The 25610-nt window shown below is 43.2% G+C and overlaps 1 long non-coding RNA gene across 1 annotated transcript in view; it reads right to left on the reverse strand.

Annotated features, from left to right (window-relative positions):
* Positions 1 to 254: 254 nt before the first annotated feature.
* Positions 255 to 25610, reverse strand: part of LOC142898737 (uncharacterized) — a 43084-nt gene continuing 17728 nt past the window's right edge. Inside the window, exons 2-3 of the long non-coding RNA XR_012928632.1 lie at positions 23436 to 23554; positions 255 to 598 (exon numbers count right to left, since the gene is read on the reverse strand). This is a non-coding gene — a long non-coding RNA (uncharacterized LOC142898737). The remainder of the gene's footprint in view (positions 599 to 23435; positions 23555 to 25610) is intronic.

Genomic DNA, 25610 nt, shown 5'->3' on the forward strand with positions numbered 1-25610 from the left:
TTAATTTCATTCAAAAAAAATGTTTTTTTTTACCTCATATAATTACAATTCAAATGCATTTATTGCCCAATCATCTGAACTTTTTGAGCTCTAAAATCAGGATTGTGTGGGCTTAAGCATTTGTTTTACTTTATTAATACAAGTCGTAAATATTTTGTTTCTTATTCTTTAATAATGTGACCAATCCTGAATATTGCATGATTAAATCCCAGGACTGGCAATGTTTTGTGTTAGGGGCCAACACAACACGCAAACGCGGGGATGTGACAGACAACAAATCCTACAAAGACTTGCGCTGGTATTGGGCAGAGGGTCAGGTGAGAGGGATGGGGTTTGATATTTAGGCTGTGTGACTGGATCGGCTCACGTTGGCCTTCACGCTTACCTGAGCATTCTTGTTCGTATGTGGCATTTCGAAAGCGTAACGCTGTCCGGATGTACGCCGTCAGACATAAAGCGGTCTGCACAGTCCCTGCAGATGTTGATATTGTCAACTATGCTCCATGGACCGGTGGAATCAGCTACTTGACAGACAGGAACAGAAGAAAGGCACATCAGGCTGTCCACGGCGGATCCATTTGAGTAATCGCCTGCAACACTGACACAAGAAAGAGAGACAGGGAGGCGTTCATATCAAGGCAATGCCCTTGTGCGATACAAAATACGGAGGGTCTATTGGGGAGGGAGAAAATATGTCGGCGGCCACTGTCCCCTTTGGTCCATGGATGCATTTGCGGCAATATTATGACATTCAAATTAAAAAAAAATTTAAAAATGCATAGCAAGTTGTTCATCTCCCAGGAATACCACAGTGTTCTCCAGTGTAACGAGCACTGGACCGCCACTGAATCACATGGTACAGGTATTAAAACAAAGGATACAATGGGAGCGTTGCTGTTTTCGCGGACAAAGAAGGTACATCGTATCGCAAGCCCTCGTGGCATTTTGCACGTTAATAACAATACGGCCTGTCATGTTCGCAGGCTGTGCGATTGTTTGCATAGTGGGGTGTCCATTCGCCACTGTTTGATGTTTATTGACACAGTGACAGGAGGTGGTTTCATTTTGGAGGGCAGGGAGGAAGAGGAGATTTGCATGCATAATCTCACGGTTGGGACGGCCAGTAAACAAGGAGCAGGAGAACACACACAGAGGGCGTACAGTGTCAGTGTTCACTCTAGATGCGATGACGCTGCTAATTATGTGCAAGAGAACAAACATTTGCGTTTGTCTACTGCTCATTTATCTACATTCTCTTTTATTTTCAATTTTTGAACCAGGAAGATAGACAAGGAACAGACCAATGTGTTACTTTTGTACAAGTTGTTGGTGCTGCAAGAATCCTGACAATTAGGGGTTGGCAGATCAATCTAAACCAATCAATAGTAATTACCAATACTAACATTACAATTGTTTTTAGATCAATTTTGAACTTGTGTCAACTATCCCAGCTTGCCTTTGTTTAGATGTGTGTACCACGTACTGTATGTGACTCAGCAGTTAGCGACACATATTCTGTTGATGGGCCACGTGATCACATGTGAGCAAGGAAGCAGAGCTCAGTCAAGGGTTATCTTACTGCAATAAAAAAAAAATATTGTTTCCCCTTTGTTGCAAAAGCACAAGTAGTTCTTATAAATATACTGGTGCTGGTGGTAACAGCCCTGAATTCAGTTTACAAGTGGGACTGCATGACTGTTCTCTCCATAGAGTCATGTACGATTTTGATGGTGGGATTATGTTAATATAAATCATCTTTTTTGTAGCATTTCCGACAGACTGATTTTCACTAAATTCATCCGTAAAAGACAGAACTTCTACTTTTAACTTCTACTTCCCTGGAGGGGTTGTACTTTTAACTAGTTGGACAATAGGAGACTTTCAGACTCCACTTATTATTTTTTCTTCACTCTCTCTGATTTCTGTTTCCGTGACCTACTCACATTGTGCTTCACTGCAAAGTTGAAAACATGCCTGCACAAACAAATCCATATTATCTAAAAAGTTAGCTAATAAGGAATGTTATGTTTGGAGAAAGCAGTACGCGGCATTATATCATGCTTTTTGAGGAACTCAATTTTAAATATGTGCCATGCAGTGCAGTGTCACATAATTTGTTTTGTTTTTTTCTTCTTCTGACTTTCATCCTGCGTCCTCCCTTGTTCTCAGTTGCTGCGAAAAGCATTATTCAACATTTGCCATTTGGATTTGTTTGCTGGTTTTTGCTTTCAAGGCAGACCATTAAACGTAAAAAGTTTGGACCTACTCATGATCTCAAAGGAGCTTTCATAAAAGGAGACTGCTTTGTGCCCTGGCGTGGCCCTGATCAATTACCTCTGAGCTTGTGTCCGTGTGAAACCTTGTTCAGAATTTTAAATGTTCTTTAGTGTAGGTTTACAAGGTGAGGGTAATTGTTTTTCAGGGAATAATTTTCCTTTGGGCTGTTGTGTTTTGTTTCTTTTTTGTTATTTTTACAATGCATCAAAATGGCTCTTTGACATGTGAGCAGATGGACAAGAGGCTCGATGACACAGTTGAGAAGAGGGACGTAGACAAAGGGTTAGGGTTAGCCACTAATCTCTGCCCTGCAGCATTGTGGGTAGCGACCCAAATATAGAGAATATTGATACCAATGCATCAGTAGCTAGATATTGTATATGTTTATATTGATTATCATATTGAATTACTACAGGTTGCCAGTAACTGGGAATAACACATTTTTACTTGATCTCATTGAATGAGGGTGACAAAACTCCAAGCAGAAAAAGAATGATGAAGGGCAAGAACACTGCTGCTCTTGAAGGAGAGAAAGGCATTGAATAGTGTGGGCTAGTATTTTTTTAATTTCCTGAATAGCTTTGCCAAAATTCTGTCCTGGATGTTTACTAATTAATATTACAAAGGAAAAAAAAGGTGCAGAAACATTTAAAGGTCATTGCAATTCATTCAGATTTAGCCAATTTATTGCCACAGCCACCTTAATTGAGTCGGTATCATTATTAGCAATACTGGCTGTGTATCTACTTGGTATCTGATCAATACCACAATCTTGCAGTATCGCACAAGCAGATTGTTTAAGTAACTCTACTGGTTGTTTACTGGTTGGTTATTGCTAAGTATGAAAGCAAACGGCAACACTTCCTGGGTTAAAATGGTTTGTGTAAGGATTCAGAACTTCTGCACTCATTTTTTCACTACAGTGTTTTTCCCTCGTTGCTGTGTCAGACTTAGAATGTGTCAGTCGTCTCCAAAGGAGGAGGCCACTGGCTCATTTTACACAGATACATGGATTGACTCCATCAGCGTCAGATGCTAACGCTGTTTCACAGCCGCTGTCAGACGCGTCTGCAGACATTTCCCTGCCCGCGCTGATTATCTCAGAATACCAGACTCCGTCCTCCTTAATCGGCCAAAGGACTAATTTAGTCTATCACCCTCATTCATATAAGCAAAGAAGAAGACGCTGTAATTGTGCCGCTGGATAAATATAAAACCGATTGGGCTCACTCACTCAGAAGTCAGCTGCTTTTAGAAGAGTTTGCCACGCCATTGATGCAATTCAGCTACATTTCATCCTGAAGATAACCCACAGTTAAAGAGTAGACCACTTTGTTTCTCATTTAGCATTCATGGCTGTTAAAAACTTTTTTGTTTACAGACTATCAGCTTTTTTACACTTTTATAGCACACTTGGAATTAAGCACGATAATGGCTGTGCAGGTCCCACACTACTAGCAGGGCTGAGCCATCAGGAGCCGCTGTGTCCGCAAACTAACCCGCCAATGGGACAAACTCCTCGCAAAAGCACCTACACATGTTAATCGGCATTCTGAATTAGCCAGGGACGCTGTCCGCTACGAGTGGTAGAAGCGTCATAACATCTTTCCGAAGATTTCACAACACTTCAACCATGACACAAGCCGGATGTGTTCTTCCTGTTTTCTGGCATCCTGCTCAAGGAAATGAGCAGTTTTTCTCATATTCAACTTGTCTTTTTATCTTTCTTTTTGGGACATTTTGAGGACAACGCCTGCTCCTCTCCTCATACCAAACCAGTGGAAGACAATTACTCAGGAAATAGCTCTCAAGTAGTGCTCTGAGACTTCCTACATAACTCATATACTGTAAACCAGGATGTGTGGTGAAGACAATTTCTGAGAAAAGAAGCAGCCAAAACTCCAGCGGGGATAAAGCTTTTGTATATTGCACATGTAGACTTGTATGTTGTACACAGGCCTTTCTCCATAATGAGGGTGAAATCACCTACATGAACAAAAGGTTAAACTAAAGCGTATGAAGAACATGCCCCTATAATCCAAGGGAGATTAGCACAGTCTGTGTGTCCCAGTGCAAGAAGAGCATTGTTACATGTTGTTTACATGACAATGCCTCAAATATGATCTAACCCTGTTACAATAAGAATACTGCTGCGCGCAATGTAAACATGGGCATTGAACCAAAATCATTTAATTGCTTTTAGTGCCTTAAGTCAGTCAGTGTTGTTGTTGTCCCTTTCCCAGACATGCTGTTTGGCTCCTCCTGAAATCCTAAAGCTAGAGGTGATGTACGATCCCTTCACCGACTTTTACTGCGATGCAGTCTCGCCCAATGGGATGTGCCTGAAAGACCTCCAGCAAAAGATGCCCAGGGGCCATCATAACCAGGCGCAGCACCATAAAAACCATAACTTGTTCCTCCTGAAGAGGCTCCTACTCAAGCAGCCACCAAGAAGCAAACTCCCAAATATTTACAACTGCAAACAAATACAGCAACAACCCAACTGCTTTATGTGTAATTGGATTTTATTTGACCATGGCTAAACAACAAATCTCTCTGATTCTGCTCCATACCAAGGATTAAGTAAATTCCTGTTAATTGTGCTATATTATTATTATTACCACTATTTTTTTAGCAGCATTTTTCTTGAGTAGCATTGAGAGGAAATCAAATCTTAAGGACAGATGTACAGTATATGTATATATATATATATATATATATATATATATATATATATATATATATATATATATATATATATATACATACATACATACATACATACATACATACATACATACATATATATATATATATATATATATATACATACATACATACATACATACATACATACATACATATATATATATATATATATATATATATACACACACACACACACACACACACAGGGAGGGAGAGAGAGAGAGAAAGAGAGCGAGAGAGCGAGAGATGGTCCAACTTCTGACATGTAAATCAATGAATCCTAGTTTCGCATGATCACAGAACAGACAAGTGTGAAACTGATGTCTTGAGTGTATATTATTCCAACACTGAGCAACACACGCACCGACTGCAGTTTTGGAAAAACCTCTCATCAATGTGGGAGCGAGGGAGAAATGGAAAGCTATGTTGTGTTTTTTTCCTAAAAAGAAAAAAAAATAAGCATCCATCTGCCAAAGTCCCATTGAGGCATGCCACTGTACCGTGCACGGGCAGCTTCATTATGCCATCTCCGCTTACGGTATTAAAAAATACTCAAAGTGAAGCCCAGGAAGCAGTAAACAGGCAGAAAGCCTGTGTCTAATGGCAGTAAAAGCCAGTGGAGGAGACAGCCAGCGTCTTTCAAAGTCGTCTGGAAGCATATTTTAAGGCACCAAGTCGTCATGCGTCTGATGATGACGCTTTTATTAGCCACTGGTTATGGCGGACAGGCCCATACACTAAAGTCATTAGTGATCTCCCTCCCTCCGTCTCCTTCTCACTTTCAGTAAACTGATATGGTCACTGTTGGGGCTTTAAGATTGTATTCTTGTCCCTACCTCGCCCTGAGCCCACTAATGCAAATTATACACAGAAGAAAAAAAAAAGTAAAAGTGCAAAGGCCAGAAAGTAAAGTTATTGAGCGTGGCACCGATCTCTTAATAAAAAAAAAAGAGCTAATAAATTATTCCCTTTCTGCGTTCCAGCAGGGACCTCCTCCTGCGTTACCCACAGCTAGCTCCTCCTATGTGGAAAAAAAGCATGCCCTGTGAATTTCGGGAAGAGGTCTCCTCATCTGGATGCTAAAGGAAATGATCTTATTCATTCCTTCTGCATCACACAGCCAGTGGAGTCCCTCATCCGGGCCCCCAGCATCCTGTGGCTTTTCCCAGGGTTGCCACAGGAGGCGACGCCTTCAAAGTTTGATGATAGATCCGAAGAGCCGCTGACAGCTCAGAAACAATGAAAAAGTCAGAGATCAGGGAAGTTCTGCGCTCGGAGCGTCGCAGACGACTATTGTTTGATTTCCCATCTGTAGTGGAGACAGTGTGGAAGGAAAACGCAGACAACGGATCCCCAGTGGCAACGCAATGCCATAAAAGCCGTATAATATTCGAACTTCACAGAGGCAGCTGCAAAGTGGTCAGCTGAACAATGTGGAGCAGCGGGCCCCACAGCGAGCCTGTGAAAAACACATGGCAAGCGAATAAAAATAGAAATAGTCAGGGGAATGTGGCACTCAGACATTAAAAATACAATTCTCTGGTAGATGAGTCAGTCTCACAAGAGGGCGCATGGAGAGTCACGTGATAGATAGATAGATAGATAGATAGATAGATAGATAGATAGATGAGGTTGGGCCAGCTGTAACAACACATTTTGGATAAAGTATCGGATCCCTGAAAGCCCTTGAAACTCCATTGCATCAGGATAAAGGAAAGAGACAAAAAAACGATATCTAGTATGAAAGGTGTTTTACGCTCAACCATAATTAAACATAAGCTTTCATGTGTGCCTGTCGGTGGCGTCTTTAACGCGAGTCCAGCTGGACTCTGGGAAAACACCAGAACCACAGACTCCAAACCATCTCCAATTCTCTTTCATTAACAAAAGCTCCATCATGCGCTGCTGCCAGCGTTTGGCGCACTCGCACTCGCACACACACACACACACACAAAATCACGCCTCCCATGGCTTTCATGTGCAGCAGGTATATTGCATGTGCTCTTGCTTATGAATGGGCAAACGTTAGAAGCGTGCGAGGGGAGAGGAACTAAAATGATTCCTAGGCAGGGGGAATTTTTAGCAGCTATGGGAGGCACTCGGTGGAGATGCCCCAAAGGCTGATAGCAAGCTTTGATCAGAGATGGAGGGGACACGCCTGTTAAAACAGCAGCCGCCTGTTCCCGCTCCCTTTTGCTTTGTATTCCTCTCTCCCTCCACCACTACCCCGGCCTCGCTATCCATCCTCCATTTATACCTCTTCACCTCCCGTTTGCCCTGACGTCCCTCCGTCTTTGCTGGCCATCCTCCTCCTCCCCGCTGCCGTGATAAAAGGCAGACATCCCCAATGGTCAGAGCCGCCATTCCTTCATCTAGATCCTCAGGTGCTTGCAGCTGGAGCCGCAGAACTTCCCGACGTCCTTCGAATTTGCAATCATGCGCATGCACAAGCACAGGATTAGACACGCATTTACTCCCATCGGCCACTTTGTTAGGTACGATGTTCAACTGCTTGTCCAACGTGAATATCTAATGAGCCAATGGCATGGCAGCAAGACAATGCATTTAGGCGTGTGGACGTGGCAGAGGCCGCTCGCCGAAGGTCAAACCGAGCATCATTACGGCGATTGAGGCGACTTTGAACGCGGCGAAGACGTTCGTGGGTGTCAGACACGCTGCAGATCTGATCGACTGGGATTCTGGCGGCCTCGAGACCATCTCGCGGGTTTACGGGGAATGACAAAATGAGAGGAAATATTCAGTGAGCGGCGGTTGTGCGGAAGAAAATGCCTCGTTGATGTCAGGGGTCAAAGGTCAGAATGGGCAGGCTGGTTGGAGGCCATAGAAAGGCAACAGTCAGTCAAACAACCACCGGTTACAACCAAGATAGCTAAAAAAAAAAAAATAAAAGTGTTTCCTTTATCAGAGAAGCAGTAATAGTAGCGTGTGCCTAATAAAGTGGCCAGTGATTGTGTAATCCCTGCGATTGTACAAAAGGCGTGTAATGACACAAAGCCAATGCAGGCTGGGATACAAATGCAGATCGACGCTGCGCCGTGCGGGCAGATGTTTCCGCTGCTTCGCCGGCGCAGCTCTGAGAACGCTCGACCATCGATTCAGTTTATAAGTTGCTTTATGCAATCCAGGGTCGGCGCATTGTTGGGGGGATACTCCAACACTCAGAAACACCAGTGAGTAAATTATCCCATTCAATTATCCGAGCATTTGCTCAATACAAATACCATCTGGGTGCTTGAAATAGATTAGTTTAAGGCCGTACTAAATTATTAAACTATTCCCACTGAACGAGTTCCCGTTCCCCTTTTTAAATGAGACAGACTTCGGGGTTTACACCGGGCCCCGAGGTGCCGTGACGCACGCTGAAGTTAAATCCACTCCCGCCCTCGCCCCTCCCCCGAAACACACGCAACAGGGTTCTCAGCAGAGACGTGGAAACATGGGCCACTGCACACTTGGCCTCTGCCCACTTCCAATCTTTGGGAACCGTTTATTTTCCCAGACTGAAGCATCAAAATAGGAGAGAAGCACACGAGGGATAAGTCTCACAGTTGGCAGCAACCGCGTCCAACTTCGCTGGAGTGAGATTCTTTCTCTCACGAGTCACTTAAGCCCGGGTAACGCGACCTATGGCGAAATATTTCTAATTAATTTGGGACACATTCTCCGCTAGTTAAGCCCGATCAGCGTGCGAACATATGGCAGCGCTGCAACACGCAGAGGCCGCTATCCGGTTAACTTCCGTTGCCGAGCGCCCCGGGGGCCGAGGACGCCTGAACTGTGCACACATCAACTCCCCAGCATTGCACTTGACACCAGCAAGCTTCGGGGCTGAGAATCTCTCTCTCTGTGTAGCCGGGGTAATATATTCTCCTCAAGGCGGGAACGTGTTTTCACAGTTTGGTGCACACGCAAGAGACAAAAAAAAAACCCACACAAAAACAAAAAACAAAAATGTCCGACACATCTGACAAGTCAGCGAGCGTGCTGATCATTTAGAAAATGTTTGGACAGGTGAGCAGGGGTGTTACTGTGCGTGGCTTGAAGCGCAGAATGGGGAGAAAATCACCGGGTGTCGTAACACCGCAGAGGAGGAGGTGAAATACTGACACGGTGGATGTTCTGGGGTCCTTTGTGGTTTTGTGCACTTTACAAGTTTGGGCCGTCGGAGCCACAGGCAGGAAGGTATGTATAATTTCTGTAAGACATCACTGAAAATGTCCTTGCCAAGGACTTCACCATTCAGCTTAAAACTTAACGCCTTTGTTTTAATATGAAACGCAGGAAAAACCTCAGAGAGGATGTGGAGACTTTTTTACCGTACGAAAAACAAGTTGAGGAGAAGAAAAAAAGAAAAGTTCAAAAGATGCCCCAAAGACTTGGAATGAACCGATGCGATTAAAAATGCATCTTTTTTTCTTTCCTTTTTTTTTTTTTTTTTTTTTTATACAGATGAGCAATGAAATGTTTCTCCAAAACAATGAAGGCAGGATCCAAACATTCCCTTAATAGAATCAACATGAAACGCTCTAATTGCCCCTGGCGTGCACTGTAACTGGATAAAAGCAAATCACGTTGCTTTCAAGTTTCATTTGACTGTTTATTATTCTGTTTGGAGACTGACGTTGTGTCTTCGCCTCAGTCATTACATTAATCTGACTTTCTCACACATACAACAAGGGCTTGTCCCCAGATAGTGACTTAACCTGTCTTGAAATAAGTGGTTTTTTTTTGGATTTATATATATTTTTTTTAAATCACTTTCTCTCCTTGTGCTTTGAGGCTGTTCTGGTTAAAAAGCTCCTTTTGTATACGGCGCACATACAAGACTGTGGAGATAAACGTTTCCCCTTGTGTAATTTACACCCAGACGTCTCTGAAACACTGAGAAAAATCTCTCTAAATCTTTTCGAGTCATCGTGTTTCGTGACGTGACAGCCAAGTGAAAAGAAAGACGTTACCCTTTTGCTCAGAGGTGGAAAAGATGCCACAAACTGGCCTTAAACTTGAGGACATTGTTAAACAAAAAACAAGCCTGCCTGTCGCCTCTCGCCTGCCACTGTTAGACGCTGTTGAGATTAAACTGAAAAGTTGTTTCTGTTTGCACTCGTAGACACACAATTTGTCGCGTTAGCAAGGTCTGCAAATAGATATTCCATTGCAAGAGACTTCTAGGTCTATTTGTTAGGCTCCTTCTGCGGATCGTGCGGGGCTCAGGTGTCTCCAAGCAAGGACTCTACACAGTAATATCTGTCATTCATCATCTCCACCATGCGTAGAAATGGAAACGCAGGACCAGAGTGGTGCTACTCGGGTTTTGAGAATCGGGGCTGAAACAGTCCATCAGAGTGCAAATCATCAAAAGCAGCGAAAGAAAAACAGCTTCCTCTATCTCACGGCGCATCGCAGAAGCCTTTCTTCCCCCCTCTCCCCAAGACCAAATGTAATGGAAATTATGAAAAGGCAATTTCACCCTTGGGCAGAATCGGGGGACAGTGTGTAATGCTGCCGTTTGCGCCTTGTAATGCAGTCTTGTAAACACAGAGGCAGTCCCTGCGAGCTGCTGACACACGAGCTCCGTGCATGTGGACGCCGACGTTAGGACCAGAGCCAGGAGCCACAGGTGCAGGCGGAGGAAGTAGCACGCTGCCACGCAAACACCCATTTGCTTCGCGTTAAGACAGAGAGAGATGAAGTTCAGCTTTGACTTTGGTTCACAACTCTTAATCTCAATCTTAATCCGGATCTCCAAAATGAATAAATGCATCATTGTCTCGAAATCCATTAGACGCGACAACATCTCTGGATTTTTTTTTATTTTTTTTTTTCGTTTTTTATCTGCATCTTGATTCCTAAGTAGAAAAGAAAGTCGGGGTATAAATAGAAACATGACCTCTTGTCCTTTTTGTGTTGGAAGAAACCGGCAACGAATGTTCACTTTCTATCAGTTTGCTTCAAGAACCCAGATTATGTGTCATTCCTTTAATTGTTACATTCTAACAATTACACAGTTAAAATGAACTGCTCCCTTCTGGAAATCAACCCTTTGTGATGTCATAAGTGGCCTTGCCATTTAACCAACATCACTGCCACAACCTTATGTCCCCTTCCAAGCATTCCGAAGGTCCAGAAAAGCATCATTTTCAGCAGGAAGACAGAACGACAGACAGTGAGACAGAAAGAAAATCCAAGGCATATGTACAGGATGCTGCAAACGAAGGGCTAATTGCACTGTTTTCTGGAGACCAATGGGGGTGTTTCCCCGTGTAGTGGGTAAAGATTCTAGACACTAGTGGGGGAAAAGTACACAAATAGAACATTTAAATTTCGCAAAAAAAAAAAAAATCCCAAAATGTTGTTTTACCGACGAGCGAAAAGGAATTTTAAAATCTAAAACAATTTGATCAAGTGAGACCTTCTTGTTATATCACAGTAGAGTGATTTTATTTTCTGTATTCTGACCAACATTTGATGTGCAGGAGTTTGGTGTGGTGTCAATAAAAATGTATACTGACGCAACAAAGTCTAAAACTTAAAACGCTCTATTAATTAAGCAAATCAATAATCAAATATGTGTTCTCATGTGGCCCTGCTAGCGGATTCAAACCCGTGCAGGCACAGCTTGTGTCCCAATTTATTTGCCCAGCGCTTCAACTCTCACTTAACACGCTTCAATAAATTGCCTTTATCCCGAGAGCTCCCGCTGGGCCTGATGAATTTGTTTATCAGCAGATCCATCAACATCTTGGCACTAATGAGACCGATGTAGCGTTTATGTCAATTCCTTTTCCATGAGCACACAGAATACCATATTCTCTCTCTTGCAACGGGGAAAGAGTACGTAAAAAAACAAAAGCAAAGTAGCAACAAAAGACAAATTTGTGAATATTACGACTACATTACTGACTTTGACTCTTTTTCTTCCGAGATGGTGGCACGCACAGCAAATCAGGAATGCGCAACATTCAGTCATAGATTAATGCAAAACTTGTGCAATATTCAAGAAAAAAAAGGCTTGGAACCTGCAGTGTGAGTTTAATAAAATTATCATGCACCACACTGCGTTGAGTTGTAAATGCAGTCATCATATGTGGTGGTGCTGACAGCTATTTTCCCTCATCTTCTGCAGCTCAGTATGGACATCAAACTGCTGAAGATGAAAATAAATAGACTGTGAAATAGTGTATTTAAAAAAAAAAACATACATTTAATAAACGTATAGCCTGACAGAAACTGACATGCAACTCGCAGCGTGTCCATTAAAAACAAACAGTATGCTTTGGATAGACAGATAGATTTTTTTTTTCCTTTTTTTGCTGTGAGATTGTGAACTTGGCAGTTTCAGCCAGTTAAAGTGAAATTACTCCGGCGTTGCCACCTGAGGTGAGAGTGTTCATCCTCCTCCACAACCTCTGGCTGATAACGCGGCGCTCTGGACTTAGGATGAAACTTCCCTCGGCCCCGGCTTGGATTAGCTATATCCCACATAAGCTCCCCCTGCATGTATCACCGTGCATACAAGCATGCGCTGATGTATTTTTTTTTTACACATCGCAGATCCAATTCCTGTGAATTATGCACACTGTTGTGCGGCATAAGGGCACCGCCAGCGATGCGCTCTCTTTACCGCGCTTAGCTAAGTGAGGCCAAGAGTTGAACTTTATTTTTTTTTTCTCCCCGTCTTGCACATGAATTTGAGAATTATACATGAACAGCCGTGATGCTAATTAGTACTGTGCAGTGCAGTGATGGTAAAAGTTCAATTTTCCTTTTTTTTTGGTGATGTAAAGAAAAATGTTCAACCTTGGGTCGAACATTTCAAAAATCTGGGATGTCCTTTAATCTTTTGTACTGGCAAACGCTAAATAGACACAATAACCACCATGTGATGACGGGGCCATGAAATGCAGTTGAGGCGCCTACAGAGTCTCTCTGCGTTCAACAACAAAGACGACAACATGCTTCGTGTCGTGAGGTGAGGGCGGAGAGGGCGGTCGTGGCTGAGGTCGGCACGGTGTCTCTTTGTTGAGCTTGTGGTGCGATTAACTCGCCTGACACCTGTCGCTCCGGCCCGAACTCGGGTCAACGACGCTGTTGGTAGGAGCTGTTAACCTGGCTGGCGTCTGCGACTCCGTCTATGTGACGCTTGAATGCGGATTTGTCCGACTTATTAACGCGTGGCAGCCCACCAGCTGAACGTTTATTAACGGACTGAAGGAACCGAGTCGGTTGCGTGTCGCCCTCAGCTTGGGTTTTACATTGCTCGATACGCAGATATGGGCTGCATTCCAAATCATACAGTACGCACGGTATTTGTTAATTTATTTATTTATGTATTTATTAACTGTGGTTGCACCAACCTACGGTTTAATACATTTTTTCTACATAATAAGATGACCTGCACCAGGTCAATTACCCCTCAACTACACAATGTGCAATTTTAAATACTACCCAAGTTGTATTGTATACAGTATGCATTTAAAATCAAGTACATGTTTATATTTGTATATATGTGCAGGCGCCTCTTAAGTAACCTCCCATCAGGCTTTCGCTGAACATCCAGCAAGCAATTGAACAATGTGATGCAACAATTTCAAGCAACAGCAGGTGATACAGTAAGTAGTGATATACAGTGTATTCGTATTATACATCAAAAGGTCTGTTACTGTTGCTAGCAAGATGACCGTCCCCTTTTCTTCCTGTAAATTAGAATTCTGGCTATTTCAGTACATTATGTGATTTAGTGCATTGAGCAGAGTCTGTTTGTTGTTGTTGTTTTGCTTTATTTTAGTTTTTGATTATTGACTTGGTGGTGGGAGTGTGAGGGAAACCATGGCTCTGAAGTCAGGCAGGAAGAGGAGAAGGAGCAGGACAACACACACAGAGGGCATTTGACTGATGTTATTTCTACTCTAGATGTCATGGCACAACCGGCTCCGTACAAAGTGGATTTTCTTTTTCTCCCTCCCGCAGCCTAATAAGCTGAATTTTGTGCAACGCTAGTCTAAATTCCAGCTGCCAAAGCTCTGTAAGACCGACCAAGTATGTTTCTACAGCGCTGGTGGATCAACATATCAAAGGATAGAAGAAAACAAGATTTAAAGTTTGATTGCGAATGGTTGAAAAAAAAAAAATTGTGTGGAATTGTTGGACTAAAATTGCTAAAAAGAAATGTATATATATATATACAGTATATCCCGAAAAATCTATATCTCATTTTAGCGTGAGAACCCGCAGAATCTCCCAAATTCTCTCCCCTCTCTCTATTAGCTGACTGAAGACAAAAGAAAGCATTCAAGTGCCTGAAGTGTCTGAAGAAATGATATTTGATGTTCTTAATGGATTTCACCTGAAGCCCTCGAGGATGCTCTTGAAAACCACCGTTTGCCATTTTGAAGTGATTCTCGGTTCTTCACTTTTGACACAATTATGGAGTCAAATGAAGGCGGCGTTACATGTATCCAAGCAGTCAGCACGTTTTATACGGGGAGCATGAAGAAACTGCCTGATGAATAGAAAGAATTTCAATGTGCGTCGCTGACTTTGGAAAGGCAGCGCAGAGGTTGTAGAGCAAAATACAGATCAATAAAACCTTCAATTTGGTTGAAGAAAGAAGCAGAAGTTAAACGAGGTCAAGGTTTCAATTTCCTCATAATTTTATGTTCTTTTACAAGAGTTCCGTGCTGTTACACCTGCTTCACCAGGATCTCATTTAGTGAACCCTAAAATTTACTCTGCCCATATATTTGATTTTATGTTTTGCAGGGCTTGCAAAACTTGCCTTCACTGTCTCTCCTCGTCACAGGACTGAACCTTATCACACAGTCTGATATTCTTTAGAAATTCATTTTAGAGCCATTTCAAACAAAAGTGTTTTGTGACACTCACAATCTCGTAACGTTATACCGCCCCGAAAGACAACAAGCTGTTTGGCCTTCAATAAATGAACCCCCCTTAACAGACGCATGACTGAATTCCTTGATGTTTCTGTTTGGACAGAAAGCTCACTCCAACCAGCTGCTTACAGGGCTGCTTATGAACATTTGTGTAAATAGGACATGAGCGTTTTCCATTTTAGTAAATCGGAACGCTTATTTCATCAGATAAGAACGGTTTCACATCAAATTTTAAAAAAACCAACCCCATCCAAAAATATCACTAAATTACCACATGCAGTGTGATACTGAAGACTCAGCTCCAGTGATGATGAAACAAATAAAAAAGAAAATAACACACTCTCTGCTTTAAATCTCATCTTAATCTGACACAGTTATTCGTTCACATTTATTTTATTTTTTTTCCTATTGGCAAGGTGGGCATGAGTGTCTCAACTGCAAAGGCTCACAACGTCTAAAAATATTTGAAACCCTTTTTTTAAATTAATTTTTTTTATGGAGCACCAGCTTTGTTTTTCGATAAAGTGTTTCTGGGTTCACTGCTCAGGTGAGGCAATTTATTTATGTCCCTGTCAAAATTTACCTGAATGTCTGTTCCAGAGTTTTGCTCTCAACGGCTGAACAGATGAAACTTGTTGTTGGGTTTCACACCTGCAGATTTTATTTTCTGTTTAAATCAGACCAGAGTGGAATCCACCCCCAGCCCTTTTACAGCAACACTACAACGCAAAGTGGCAAAAGGTGACGGCCTCTGTCCATTTCCCATCTGGTGACCTTCTTGCAGGAGCTGGTTCAACCACAGCCTTTCCATTAACATAATGGTAACACTTTACTTTTCACCAGAACCCAAAAATAGAGTACATTAGTAAGAAAACATGAGAATACAACACCTGCCACAATCTCAGTAATGCGTTACAATCCATTGTGTGCATTTTTTTTCCACCATCCAGTCAGATGACTGCAGAGATTCTACAATTGTTCAGTTCTACAATGGACGTACTCCCATTATTTTCACATTTTGTAGGAGAAAATTGGGGCCCCGTCATTACAGTATACCTCACTCCCTTATAATGGCTGTCTAACAAACTGCCATAACCTACATGTTAGACCTAATCACACATCTATTTGTGGAAAAGTAAGTCAAAAGCAATGCAATTGCAGTAATGCATTATTATCCATAAGTAGTTATTTTCAGCTGATATAAACCAGTCATGTATAAATCTAAAATAATTATAGAAGGCTTTGTCCTCCCAATTCAATATTTGTATGTTCTTTAGTTCACATTACAAGTGTTTTGGTACACTTAACCCTCTTTTTTTGGTTCACACTCGGCAGAGTGGGGCAAACAGATGTTGGCACGACGTCGCAGGCAGGCATTAAGGGGAGGCGAGACAGAAGGCGGGAACTTAAAGAGCCGTGGATGCGGCTGCACGAGTCACACGGCAAGTGAATGTGAGAGAAATTACAGTAGGTGCTTTTGTAAATCTGATTGAATTATTTGACCTAAACACTTAATAAAGTGGCTCCATACGTAACTACTAGCTAGACTCATCAAGCTTGTTGTGTTTCATTCTGCGCTGCATTTCGTCAAGCGAGGGACATACGCACAAAGCCCCGACGGTGGGAAACGATCCGACGTGTCGTTAGTTCGGACTCCGATCGGAAACTTGGGCCACCGAAATTTCGATCGGACCGGAACGTGTTGTCGCAACGTGATTTTAATCAGGTCGACGCTTAATCAGAGTGCTTACGGCCCATTTAACTGCACCTACTGTTTAAGAAGCATGTCCAGCCTAGACAAGAGCTTTAAAGATGGCCATTAAATCACTGGATCATTTCATTTCTCTCACTGAGACAATACGCCCTCATCTGCTCCTGCACCTGCTCCCAAAATGAAAATAATGTCCGACCCTCCTGAAAAACTTCATGAGGCAGAATAAGCCGTGCCATTGCCAATGTACTTCGGCATCTTCTGATATTTACAGAGGGTGCCTGCCCCCCCCCTCCCCCTCCCCCGCTCCCAACGCCACCGCCATCATACAGCAGAACTTCTGAGGATGACACACGAGTTTCACACACGCTCCGCTGATTTGGATTCGCGGGAGAGAGAGAGGACGAGAGAGAGAGAGAGAGAGAGAGAGAGAGAGCGAGAGAGAGAAGCGGCGAGTCAGAGTGAGGCGGGTGAGTGTGGGAGACAGGTGGGCGGTGGGTGAGGCCCGCTTTGATGTCAGGAATATCTCTTTGAAGCCTGTTAGCTTTGTAATGTGCTTTAAACGTTTCCATGCCTGAGCAGAATTTCTTACCTCTTACACTCCTCCTGCTACCCTCCGCTAACCCCGGTGTCAAGAACAAATTCCCTTAAGTCCTGTGATCCCGCAGCAACCCCGAAAGATAGCGAGCGGCGGGAGCGCACCCGCCGAAAAATTACACCATCATGCCAAAGTTTAGCAAGGAAGTCAATTTCTTTTTTTTTTTTTTTCCAAACCGCGAAACTGTGAGCGATCTCCGCTCGCTCGACCCTTGCGGCCTTATCGGCTCCCCCATCGCAGGGTCTCAGCTTTCGGCGGCACGTTACCGAGCTTCCACGTCACAAACGTTTTCAAAAATGGAGCGTCTGCCTCCCCCTGCTGCCCCCCCCCCCTCCAATCCCTGTGACCCACACTGAACGCCTAGTCACACCTGAGGCTCCGAGAGCGTGAAGAGCACAGCACAGGCTGGAGAGTGTCAGGGCGTTCTGCACAAAGTGCTCCAGTATGACAGCCTGTTCCACTTGTAATTAGTGCATCTTGCTTGGCATCATTAAATATTAATCCACCATCGGCGAGGAGCCGCTCCAGCGCTGCTAAAGGAGCAACAGCAGCCCCTCCACCCCCCCACCCCCTTTTTTTCCCCTTGCAGATTGGTAATGCATCACTGTCTTTTGTATTCCCATGTTCTCCATTTTAAACTTTTTACTTTGAAATAGTTTTTTTTTGCAACTTCAGCTGTATGCGGGGTTTTGACCTTCCAATCCATTATAGGTATGCTCCTTAGTTCACCTTACAAGCGTTTTGGCACACTTAAAACCCCTTTTTTTTGTTAATATTTAACGAGTTGGGTTCGCACTCGGCAGAGGAGGGGGGGGGGAGAACAGATGCTGGCAGACAGGCATTAAGGCGAGACGAGACGGAAGGCGTGAACTTAAACAGCCGCGGATGCAGCTGCGCGAGTCGCACGGCAAGTGAATGTGAGAGGGTGCTGAAATTCAAGGCTGAGGGATTACATCGGAGCATTACTGAGGGCGCAGGTACTGTTTAGATTAAATCTCATTTCGAGAGGAGCATTTAATATGAGCAATGGGTCCTTTTAATATACTCAGCTTTATTACACTGCCATGTCGTCGGAAAGCGGAACAAACACCTTTGAGTAAAAGGCAGCGAACAACAGGAAGCGAAAGATCACAGTGGTATTTCACATGAAATTATATTTTTGAAATAAAACAAAGCAAACAACAGCATCATATCCAACATGCTAACACCGATTAATTTCCATAACTCTCTTGACATTGCGCTGTCTAAGACGCAAAACAATGTTAACAATAGTTAATTTAAAAAATGCAGGTTTAAAAAAATGTAGTTAATATGAGCAGTGTTTTTTAAAGTGCCTTTAAAAAAAACAATGAAAGTTCCGTGCATTAGAGGCTGACCTAAAATGACGGATGAAAATATTTTCTGCCATCAGCTGTTAATTAATTTAAACTTTAGCGTTCTGTGTGTCAAAGGGATGCGATCAACCTTCAGAACGCCTTTGCAAAAACATGCACTTGTCAAATCCACTTATGCAGAAGATTATGACTACTCATCAGCTGAAAAGGAGAAAATACGAAAACAGAATATAATTAAAGGGAGCGATTTTATGTCGTCAGATTTTCAGAGGTTCAAGTGTTGGTATATCGAAAAACTGTTTTGCCGCAGTTTGCCTTGATTTACTTTATTTTTTATTTTTTTTGCTGAATTTGCATGATGCACATGTTTACCCTCATTACCGTCAAGCCTTCATTGCGCCAATCTGACGTAATGTTGCATCAAAATGTGGATGCCGGCCGCTTCCATGATATGCAAGGCTGTTTTCCCAGGGAGTGATTGCGTTTGGCAGCAGTTTGGTGAGCTGTCTGCGTGTGGGTCATTGCAAAATGTCTTGAAAACCACATGCAATATTAGGCTCAAATTTAGCAGGGGCATGTCAGTTCGCCCTTTTCACATCGTGACATCATATATTTCAAAGGCATTGTGCCGTTCAGCTCCCTCAACCCATTTATTCCATTTTTGCTGATTGTTACCCTTCACAACAACTGCAACCCTGAAAAGCACCAGCAGCTTTTTGCATTTCATATATTAGTGACCTCTATGATTTTCGATGGTGAATATCACACAAAGTTGTCCTTGTGAGACATCCGTGTTGTTTAGATTTTCCCCGTTAAATGTGGTCGGTCCTGAAACCTGAAACTGGGCCGAACATTGTCCTTGAGGAAATGGGAAAGTTGCTACAAGTGAGCTAGAGATTAAACAAAAACAATGACGTCCATCTCCTTCAGTGCCTCCAGTTCAACTTTAAATGAAGAGCATTTTACTCATGACTTTTACTCATGATAATAAACATAGCACAAATACAAAATAAAAGAAAAAAAAACGGGTTGCTGGCATGCAATCAGTACACATGCAACTCACTGCGCAACAGCTTAAGTGCAACACTGCCAACAGGACAACGCTCCATGAACGTGGCTGCTTCAGTGTGTGAACTACATCAAAGCTTGAACGGAGCATTGACTCCCTCGGACCACTCGGCTCATTGTCAACTCTAATGACTTTAACCTTTTCCTGAAACCACCTCCCCTTCTGCCTTGCTTCCTTCGAGAGGAGAGGCAAAGGTCAGAAAGTCCAAAAATAAATAAATAAATAAATAAGAAAAACTTCAGCAATGGAAACAGCGAACGTGCGGAGAAGATGTCACAGATGCCCGGACGTTGGAGCTTTTCTGGAAATCTATTTAACCAAGTATTACTCAACAGAGGGAAAGTCTGTTATGCCTGTTTTTCCTCCAAGAGGACATTTCACATCTGCACATTTTCATGCCTCAGATGTCTTTCGTAAAGAAAAAAAACATTGAACCACAAAGTGAGTTATCTTTCGGGGAATTCTTGGTATTGTAAGTGCAAGTGCAACTGATCTGTTCGGCTCGACAGAAAAAGACTGTTTGATTGGGGCAACTTGGCAGCTGGCTCCAGTCTACCCATGTCTCGGACCATCCGACCATGTGGGCCTAATCGATCGAGCGGTAAGTTGAATAACCCGATTAGATGAAACACGTGCAGCCGTGACGTCATCAGCTCCTGTTCTCTCGGACACAGCAGTGGAACGTGTCGGCTGAAGCTCCGTCCGGGGGGGGAACGTGTAATGGCTCCCCGTAAAATCCTGCCACAATTTGTGGATGCTTCAGATCAGCCGCCGCCGTGCTCGCTCCTCTCACCAGAGGGACAGATTTGAAGCGATGCTGGGAAAAAACAAACCACGCCATAAACTAAAAGTGAGAAAAATGCGAGGCCAATCTCATTAGCGCGGGGAGGGGAAGCGTTCCCGTTTTAGGCCCATTTGGATAAAGGCTTCGACATACCACAAATGTGGAATGTGCGCCATGGAGGAGATGATGAAAAGTGACTCCCACGACACGGCAGAGTGCGCGGGGTGAAAAAGACCCAGGGATGACAGGGGTTGCAGATTTAAGTCACATGCGCCGCTGTTATCATTAAAGCTGGAATTGCGCTGCCTGCATTTCAGTCGCGTTTCTCTCACAAGTGACTAAAGAGAGGTGGCACGCCGTGGCCTGTCCAGTCCAGTTCCTCGGAATGCTGCATACTGACCTCGGAAAAGTAACAAGTCGCATACATGTAGACACAGAATCTGCCGTAACGAAGGCAAAGATTCCTGTGTGAGGAGACTATCTTTAAATAAAACATGGATTATGAGCCGTTCCAACGTCAAACCACTTTTTCCAGGAAGACTGGTGCAGTGGGATTGCGGATTGTCAGGAATTTTTTAACTCTCTCTCTCCATATATGTATTATATATGATTTTTGACTTGTCACTTAATGCCGGAAGCTCTGAAGCGTATAATTCCATAATTTGGCGAATGCAAATAGCATAGCACTGCTATCTTTGGTGACACTTTCAGTATAAATTCGGCCCGAAGATTTTTTTCCCGCTCATCCGGCCTCTTGCACGCCATAATTCATAAATGCATAATTCAAATGGACACATTCTCATTGACTTCCATGGTGAATGGGTCCAAGTTCTTTCTCTCTTTTCCTCCCTTTTTGAAATAACACATTTCATAAGTTATGTCTTATTTTATAAGCTAATTTGTTTTGTGGTCCCAAAGCTTGGAAAAATTAAATCCCGGGCCAAGCCTTAAAGCACTGTTTTAGCTTTCCGCGAAATTGAACTCTGAAGTAGGAGTCAACCATATTCCATTTTTTTTTTTTTTTTTTTGCTTTTGCTTTTTTTTGCTTTTGCATTATTTGTCAAGAATTCTATTCCTCACCACAGTTGGGGGATTTTTAAGGTAACCGTGCAAAGTGTTAAGAAATAGGTATATTTTGTTTCCTCATTTCAGCCTGATTATTATTGTTGGCTGCTAAATAAAGGTGCATTAAAACTATCCTCTAAGGGCCATGATAATAGTCGACTTCGGTTGGCTGTTGGGAAATAAGCAAAAAGCAAGAGACTGTAGCGGCATTAAGTGAGGAGCTCTCTGAGGGAAGCGCTGCTCTGCTGGCTGTAATAAATTGGCTGTTTATTACGTTACAGGAAATTAAACAGTGGCCCAGGAAAGGCTGCGCATTCAATTTAAACTCCTAGGGAGAGAGAGGAAAAAGAGAGAGAGAGACAGAGAGAGAGAGAGAGAGAGAGGGGTTTTAAGGTCCAATAAAGTTATGCACGCTTCCGCCAGCAGAGAGTGAGATGCTCCAGGAGAAATTAGAGAAAAATAATCAAGACCTTTGTCCTATCGTTCATTTTTGCACTGTTTTGTTTACTTCCTCCGCATCGTAGTCCCTATTAACGATGTTGACCCGCTTAAGTCGGAGTCCAACTAATGACTCGGATGAACCAACTGATGAGCTCACGCCAGGCTGTGGGGCTCACCGTTTACAACTCCGGAGTAGAAGCCCACGTTCACTCCTGTCAATTAGCGGTCCTCCCAAAAATGAGATACAGTCCATCCTTTACTGCTGTTACTTTTCAAAAAAACATCACTTTGTGATGTCACATACCAATACACACACACACACACACACACACACACACACACACACACACACACACACACTAGGTGGTATCCATCTACATGCCTTGAGTCTCGGTTGAAAGGTAATAATCTGAAAGTGGGTATCGTACAAGAGCAAAAATAAGTTCTTCCCTGCAAGTACACACCACTAAACAAGACACGAGTTTAGCTGTGACACGGTTCTCAGAGGTGATCAGAAAATTCGCAACTGATGTGCGGTTAGAGGGAAGGGGTGGGGGGAGCAGGTGGCCAGAGCAGGATTTGCGTGGGCATCATCCGCTGACAGAGTTGTCGCGAACGCCGGCGGCTGCTGCTCTTTCCCCTCTGCGCGACTCGGTGCCGAGGGAAAACATGCACGGACAAGCGAGGTGGGTTTAAAGCAGCCGTCTTGGACGGCGCGTGAGTGGATACTTATCAAACAGAGCGGCGAAAACATGCTGTGACATTTGTCGGCTTTCTGTGCGAGAAAATCTAATCGCCGACACAAAAACAAGACACCGGGCAGGGAGAGTCCTGCGGCTGCGAACTAAGCGCTGTTTTCTCTCTTTCCCCTTCCCTTAAATCTACACGTCCCCTTCGAAATTGCACACTGTAACGCTCTGCATGTTTGCGACTAGACGGTCCTGCTTCATCGTGACACTGCACCTCAGACTCTTGGAAGAGGATCTCTGTGGAGTGTGAATATTGTATACACAGGGTGGAATTCAACAAGAAGTACATCCTGTTTAAAATGTGCTGTTCCTGCCTTAGGTAGCTCATTCAGAACCGCTAACAATGGGGTCAAAACACCCAGAAAGTTCTGTAAATCAAAAAGCGGATATGAACAAAATGTTTTCTATTGCACTAAAGAGACTGTGGAAATGTTTGCAGAAACCCTCAGATCCACTGCTGCAGACAGATTTTCAATCGCTTTGTGGTGATTTCACATCTGGAACTATTACAGACAATGTTCCAAATAAAGGGGCGGGGGGGGGGGAGGGTTCTTCTTTAGTGCTTTTCACTTGGACATATGTGAAATCAACCATTGCAGAGTGATGTGGAATGAAACTACTGGGGAGAGATCTCTTGGACGAAGCGGTCTCTGCCTAATTCCATTCAATCCCTGGGGCGATTCGTTTGCAGTTAGAACACAAGCGACCCGGTGACTGGAACCAATAGTCTTGCATGTGTTCTGCCAATCAACAAGTGTCCAAAATGGTAAAGATGCCGTCTTACCTTCATGTGTTGCCGTCTTTTTGCATGGCACTGTTCAGCAGAGGACAGACCATTGATTGTACACAAAGATGGACGTCTGATCTGGATTGTAGAGATTGATTCACAGTTGGGTTCCAGACCTTTGATAAATGAGAAGATTCCACAGTTAGATGTGTTTGGTGGTACCGGACGGGAACAATGATTGGAACCAACACCTGTTCACCCCCTGAAAATCCCACTACACTTGGCTACTAAACCTCATCTAACCCTACACCTCCAAATACTAAAAGTACCTATTTAACTTCAATTTCAACTTCAATGATTCACTACCAATTTACACCACCAAAATCTTACTTTAACCAGTTTTTAACGGTGTTTTTGCAACCGACTTTGGCGGTTCCTGCTGGCTAAATGATAGAATGCATCTTTAAGGTACATTAACATCGGCCTCCTTTTAAAAACCGGAAGCTCGGTCCATCTTCCCATACAGTCAATGGGACATATCATGAATGGAAGAGATCCCGGGGTGACCGCAAAATCCAGAAATGTGCCCTTAGCCTTCAGAGTCAAATCCAGGTGTTCGGCATATTTATCTTTGACAGAGCATAAATGGCTTTCGTTATTAAGTCATTACTTCATCGGCTGCTCTGTCCAACTTGTGTGCACTTGTGAGTTAACCTGCAACTCATTTTATGTGTTGCATTAACACAGTGTACTATAATGCAAAGCACCACTATCAATTACTGGGCAGTGATGCCAAAGGTGAGAGGAAGCCCCTGGGAAGGTGTGTAGACTTTATACTAAAGCTCCAGGACCACAAAAAATTTAAAAGAAATGTGTAAATTGATTCAGAGCTAATCAACTGTTTTTGGACAAGAGATTCAACCCAAATTATTATTTTTTTCTTCAGCCAGACTTTCCTTTAAATTATTTAAGAAAACGTTAAAATGAAACCTTCATACATACAGGATGCAGTGCAACACAGAGGCAGATTAAATTGTTTACCCTGTATAACCCGAACAGCAGTAATAAATTGTCAGTGTGCGCGCGACTAATCACTAAGTGTGCTGCTCTTAGCAGGCAACAAAGCACAGCAGGTCTGCGTTACATTGTTCAAGCGTTGCCGACACACACTCATAACTTCTGTGCAAATATCTGACCGCCGGCAGAGTGCAAATCGTGGTTCATCTGATGCGTTGGGCATCGGGAACGTGCGGCGTGTTTTTCCCTCCGTTACAGCTTGGATCGTAAATCTTTACACGTTGGTCATGCAGGTTGCCACTCATTTTGCTTCAACTCAAGGAGAACAGTAATCTCACGCTGCCTTTATTGACTGTTTACTAACCAAATTGCCTCCTGTTCAAAGGGTTGCACATGTTGCCCAGCTGGCAATAAATTAAGTCTAGTGTAAAGCAAATGCGATAGAATTACACAGGCTGTCTCCTTTTAAATGTTTTGCAGTTGTTGTTTTTTGGACGGGAAACAATTCTTTCAACTTGCTCGAGTCTGTACGACTCACTCACCATAGAGAATTGTGCTTTTGAGTCAGTTGAGTCACTGAGTCAGTCACCCAGAGTGTGCACAAATCCACATTTGTGCACAAGCTCCACCCACTCCCAGAGCAGCTGAGTGATTTGCTCATGATTCTCGAGTGGGTCTGGGCTCTAACTGAATGATGCGTTTGATCACAGCTAGTCTCACAGCGGGGAGGGACAGTGGGAGCCGAGTTGAAATAAGAAACCAAAGCTGTTGCTTTTCCCACATTACTCACACAGCCATTACCTTAACTCTATATTTACACATATGCAGCTAGAATAGCAGTCGCACAATAGTGGCATGTTGTCTCTTCTTTGTGGTTAGCTAGCTAGTGGCAGCAGCAACAAACACAGTCAATGAATTAATAGAGGCTAGCAGTCCTGACTGACGGGTTAGTATAATGACTTCTTTACACATCACCACTTAGCACTTTCACGATTAGCTTACAATTTAGTCATATTTTTTAAATGATTTTCCTCCCCCTATTCATTATGTCCAAGTTTAATGAATTTCTACTTTCTTCTTTTTGTGTCTGTTACAGGTTAGAATAGCTAATACCTTGTGTGCAGTTAGTCATTCGGCTGAAGTCAGTCTCTGATCCTGTGAAACAGTACAAAAGAAGACGGGAACTTGATGTTCTTTATATGCATATTTCCACCA

This window comes from Nelusetta ayraudi, unplaced genomic scaffold (genome assembly GCF_046127955.1).
Source record: "Nelusetta ayraudi isolate G7.1 ecotype Tasmania unplaced genomic scaffold, CSIRO-AGI_Nayr_v1 ptg000070l, whole genome shotgun sequence".
NCBI classification, from domain to species: Eukaryota; Metazoa; Chordata; class Actinopteri; order Tetraodontiformes; family Monacanthidae; genus Nelusetta; species Nelusetta ayraudi.